General features: G+C 44.2%; 1 protein-coding gene across 3 annotated transcripts in view; it reads left to right on the plus strand.

Moving 5' to 3' along the window:
* Positions 1-3,289: 3,289 nt before the first annotated feature.
* The window catches only part of LOC143040695 (uncharacterized), a 1,057,191-nt gene continuing 1,054,646 nt past the window's right edge, over positions 3,290-5,834 (plus strand). For all 3 annotated transcript variants that reach the window (XM_076212015.1, XM_076212011.1, XM_076212014.1), the window contains exons 1-2: positions 3,290-3,325; positions 5,071-5,620. The gene's annotated coding sequence lies outside the window, so the exon portion shown is untranslated. The remainder of the gene's footprint in view (positions 3,326-5,070; positions 5,621-5,834) is intronic.

Raw genomic sequence — 5,834 nt, forward strand, 5'->3', positions numbered from 1 at the left:
CTCTCTCCCCGCCTTACCTCTCTCCCCGCCTTACCCCTCTCCCCGCCTTACCCCTCTCCCCGCCTTACCCCTTCCCCCGCCTTACCTCTCTCCCCGCCTTACCTCTCTCCCCGCCTTACCTCTCTTCCCGCCTTACTCCTCCCCCACCTTATCCATCTTCCCCGTTACCCCTTTCCCTTTATTACCCCTCTCCTCCCCTTATCCCTCTCCTCCCCTTACCCCTCTTCCCCCTTACACCTCTCCCCCTTACCCCTCTCCTCCCCATACCCCTCTCCTCAACTTACCCTTCTTACCCCTGAACCCCCACCCCAACTCAACCCCCACTACCATCCCTTAACCCCCACCTGTCAACCTCCTCCCCTCAGCCCCACCCCTTAACCCCCACCCCTTAACCCCCACCGTTCAACCCCCTCCCCTCAACTCCCACCCCTTAACCCCCACCCCTCAACCCCCACCCCTCAACTCCCACCCCTCAACCCCCTCCCCTTAACCCCCACCCCTCAACTCGCACCCCTCAACTCGCACCCCTCAGCCCCCAAACCTCAGCCCCCTCACCTCAGCCCCCAAACCTCAGCCCCACCCCTCAGTCCCCTCCCCTTAGCCCCACCCCTCACCTCCCACCCCTCAACCCCCACCCCTCAAACCACACCCCTCAAACCACACCCCTCAAACCACACCCCTCAACCCCCTCCACCCAGCCTCACCCCTCAACCCCTACCCCTAAATACCCACCCCTCAACCCCCACCCCTCAACTCCCACCCTTCAACCCCTCCCCTCAGCCCCACCTTTTATACCCCACCCCTCAACCGCCACCCCTCCACCCCTACCCCTCAACCCCTACCCCTCAACCGCCACCCCTCCACCCCTACCCCTCAACCCTTACCCCTCAACCCCTAACCCTCAACCCCTAACTCTCAACCCCTAACCCTCAACCCCTACCCCTCAACCGCCACCTCTCCAACCTCACCCCTCAACCCCCACCCTCACCCCTCAACCCCCACCCTCAACCCCTACCCCTACCCCTCAACCCCCACCCTTCTACCGCCACCCCTCCACCCTCACCCTCAACCCCTCAAACCCCACTCCTCCACCCTCACCCTCAACCCCTCAAACCCCACCCCTCCACCCTCACCCCTCCACCCTCACCCTCAACCCCCACACCTCAACCCCTACCCCTCAACCCCTACCCCTCAACCCCTACCCCTCAACCCCTACCCCTCAACTCTATCCCTCAACCCTACCCCTCAACCCCACCCTTCAACCACCACCCCTCAATCCCCTCCTCTCAACCCCCTCCCCTCAGTCCTACCCCTTAACCCCCATTCCTCAACTCCCACTCCTCCACGATGACCAAGCGCTTTCGTCTATTCAGACGAAAGCGCTTGGTCATCAGTTTATCTTTTTCCTTGGTGGTTTTTCCGCATATATAGAATCACGAGTTTGTGATTTCTCATGCATACATATATATATATATATATATATATATATATATATATATATATATATATATATATAAATATATATATATATATATATATATATATGGCAAATTACCCGCTCGTTCCTGCGAGTTCGTGAATCATCCCTAACCTAATCATACCCCACCTAACTTTAACCCTTAATCCTAACCAAAATATATTTTTTAAACGAAACATAGTTATCCAAGTACCTGGAGTGATAGGGTATCAGAATATATATGGTTATGGGGTCTATCTGCAAAACCCTAAGAGGAGTTCGTGAACATACAAACAAACAAATGAAAGATAGTAATCCAAGTACCTTGGGTTATAAGGTTTCAGAATATATATGGTTATAGTTGAGTTCGTGAATAATCTCTAACCTAACCATACCTCACCTAATTTTAACCCTTAACCCTAACCAAAATATATATATTTTTGAAAATGAAATATAGTTATCCAAGTACCTGAAGTGATAGGGTATCAGAATATATATGGTTATGGGGGTCTATATGCAAAACCCTAGGAGGAGTTCCTGAACAAACAAACAAATAAACAAACAGACAAACAGACAAATGAAAGGTAGTTTTCCAAGTACCTTGGGTTATAAGATTTCAGAATGTATATGGTTATAGGGGTCTATCTGCAAAGGCCTAGGAGTAGTTCTTGAATAATCTTTCACCTAACCATAACCCACCTAACTTTAACCCTTAACCCTAACTAGAATATTTTCTTTAATGAAATATAGTTATCCAAGTACCTGGAGGGATAGGGTATCAGAATATATATGGTTATGGGGGTCTATCTGCAAAGCCCTAGGAGTTCGTGATCAAACAGACAGAGGCTACTACTTTATTATAGTATATATTTATATATATATATATATATATATATATATATATATATATATATAATGCATATATATTGTATGTCATGAAAATGGATTAATAAATTTAATAAGCTCCGTCGCGGGGACTCGAACCCTTGCATGAGCGACTGCTTATAACAAAGCAAGAATATATATATATATATATATATATATATATATATATATATATAATATATACACGTAGATATATATTTAAAAACTCTAAGTCATCCTATATCTTGATTATTTATAGTTGTTTTTTTCGTTTGGATCTATTTATTATTAATTTTGTTTATCATTTTTTATTGTTTTGTTGTTCATTTATTTTTTTTATTAAGTTATTGACTTGTCAATTTATTTGCTGTATTAACATGGTTGCAGCGGTCGTGAAGAACCTGATGCTTGTTGGTATGATTGCCACTGACGCCACATCTTAGCGTTTCTGCTTGTTATTTAATTTAAAAAATAAATAAACAAAATAGAAAATAAATAAAAAAAAAATATATAAATAGATAAATAAAATAAAAGATAAAAGATAAAAAATAATAAATGAATAAATAAAAAAATAAAATAAAATCCGACCTCCAATTTTTTTTTGGTGGGACTTTTGTGGTTTTTTCTCTCCTTTCTCGTTTGCTCTCTTGTCCTCTTTTCCCTCATTTGCTCTTTTGTCCTCTCTTTTTTTCGTTTCGTCTCTTATCCTCATCTCGTTTTCTCTCTTGTCCTCATCTCGTTTTCTCTTGTCCCATTCTCCTGTTTGGTCTCTTATTCTCTTGTTTCTCCCTTGCTCTCTTATCCTCTTGTCTCTCGTTTGCTCTCTTGTCCTCTCTTCATCCTCTCCACCTCTCCACTCCACCCCACTTCATTCCTTCCCATCCCCCTCCTCTCCTCTCCTGTCCTCTCCCCAGAGTCCCCCTCCCCCTCCCATCCGCCCCCTCCTCGTTGGGCTCGTGCATCCTTAGTGTGGGCCTGCCGCTCGTGCCGAACGCACACACGCTGGTGCGCTCTCTCTTTCTCTCTCTCTCTTTCTCTCTCTCTCTCTCTCTCGCTCCATCTCTCTCTTCTCGTTTTGCGAATCGCTAAGGCTAACCAGCTGTTGACTGGCACATCGTTAGAAATATATATATATATATAATCACATCATCGTCATCGTCATCGTCATCGTCATCATCGTCGTCGTCATCGTCATCATCGTCGTCTCGTTTCAATGAACTGTAGCTGTGACGTGGCCCGTTACGTAGTTGGCAGCGACGTTGTGTGACGTCACATGGTTTAGCGCCGTTACAATATAGTTTGATGCCGTTGCGGCGTGAATTAAATACGTTACATAGTCGTTTAATACGGTTACAGCATTTAACACCGTTACAGTATTTAGCACAGTTACATAGTCGAGTAACACCGTTACATAGTCGTTTAACGCCGTTACATAGTCGTTTAACACCGTTACATATTCGTTTAACACAATTACAAATTTTAACGCCGTTACATCATTTATCGCCGTTACATAGTCGTTTTAACACGTTGCAACATTCAACGCCGTTACAGTGTTTAGCATCGTTACAAAGCCGATTAACACCGTTACAGCACAGTTTAAGAACATCATGGCGTTACTAGCTAGTAACGGTAACGGCGAGCTAGTTGCACGCAATAGTTAAGCGCAGAGCCACGGGGATGAGTTAAAACTAGTAACTAGTTCTGGGATACTAGTTTTAGATTAGTTAACCTCGTTTCGAGGTTAACTAGATTTATTTTTTTAAGTTAACTAAATTGATTGTTAGAGTCGGTATAGGCCATCATGTACTAGAATTTTTTTTTCTAGATTAGCATTGTTTGCGGAATATTGTGATCTAGGAAAGGAGTCACGTGATCTAGGTTCATCTAGAAAGGTCACAAAGGTGACACTCGCTCCGTGACCCAACTTAACCCTGACCTGAGCCCACAACTTTCCCGTTGCAATTCGTTTCCTCTCGCAACCTATAGGTTGCAGCCAACGCGTGCAGGTTGCAAAGTCCCCTGATGCTCGTGAGGTTCAGTTTCAGGCGATGACGTCACAACAATGACGTCATTATACATCACAATAACATTATACAATGACGTCACAATAATGACGTCATTATACGATGACGTCACGATGTTGTAACGTTATTATGATGTGTGGTGACGTCATGGGGGTGACGTGGTGTGATGTCGCAACGAGATGACGTCACGATACGATGACGTCACGATGTGATGATGGTAACGGGTGGAATATTAGAAACTAGAATACAAAGCAAAGAATATTTTATCACGAATACCAGGCAACAGTGCTTCTGTACTCGAGTTCAGTGCTTTTGGTTCGATTGCAGTGCATGTACATGGACTACTGTATTATTTGGCTACAGTGCTGATACGTTTTCCTGTAGCGAGTGGATCACTGCATCCAGCACTACAGTGCTCTTCAGCACTCGGCAGCAGTGCTCGATGGGTCTTGATTGTGCTGAAGCACTGAAGTGTGATGATTTCAGCAACAGTGTAAATCGATGAGTTCAGAATACAGTAGCCAAGAGTGAGATACATATTGTAGTGCTGATACAACCTAATGTAGTGCGATTAAGGGTTAGTGTATTGTTGATGTATTTCGTTTTGCCCAAAGTGACCTCCCGCAGTGCCAAAATACATTATTTTGCAGTGCCAAGTTGTATCGAATGTATTTTGCTGCAGATACATTTTGTCATTTCTCATTGTTTTAAATACATTTACTGCAGTGCTCAAAAATCTAATACCACGGACACAGGACTGCAGTGCCAATCTTGTATGACCGTGCAGAATGCAGTGCCAAACCTAATTAGCAGTGATCTGTGAATCTAGAATCGGCCAAGTGAAGAAGAAAAAAATACTAGAGAGTGTAACTAGAACGTATAAAACGGTACCAGAAACAACAATCTAGAAATCTAGAAAGAAAGAAAAAAAAATTACATGATTCTGTGATCAGTGTTCGGTGGTTATACACGAATGGGATTAGGTACAAGTGATTGGGACTCGACCAATCAAACGAGAGGCCGGAAGTGATTACCCAATCACCCCTTCCCTCCCCCCTCTCGGATCACATCCACACGCACATACACACACACACACAATTCCCCCCCACGCTGACGTCATAATTGAGTGACGTCATTCATGGGACAGTGACGTCATACCTGTGACGTCATCAATGGGACAGTGACGTCATCTTTTGGACAGTGACGTCATGAGGTGGTGTTACTATTCTTGTGTTGGAGACGTCGAAAGGACCGGTCCTTATCTCGTGATAAGCAGGTAAGTTTGAGCATCTCTCTCTCTCTCTCTCTCTCTCTCTCTCTCTCTCTCTCTCTCTCTCTCTCTCTCTCTCTCTCTCTCTCTCTCTCTCTCAATTTTTGTTTCATCTCCGTTCTTTAACTTTAATTTTCTATCTGTCTTTTCTCTTAATTTTTTCATCATTTTCTTCTTCCTCATTTTCCTTTTTTCCTTTTCTTCTTCCCCTCTTCCATTC

This window comes from Oratosquilla oratoria, chromosome 29, assembly GCF_046742065.1.
Source record: "Oratosquilla oratoria isolate Oo_2021 chromosome 29, ASM4674206v1, whole genome shotgun sequence".
Taxonomy (NCBI): Eukaryota; Metazoa; Arthropoda; class Malacostraca; order Stomatopoda; family Squillidae; genus Oratosquilla; species Oratosquilla oratoria.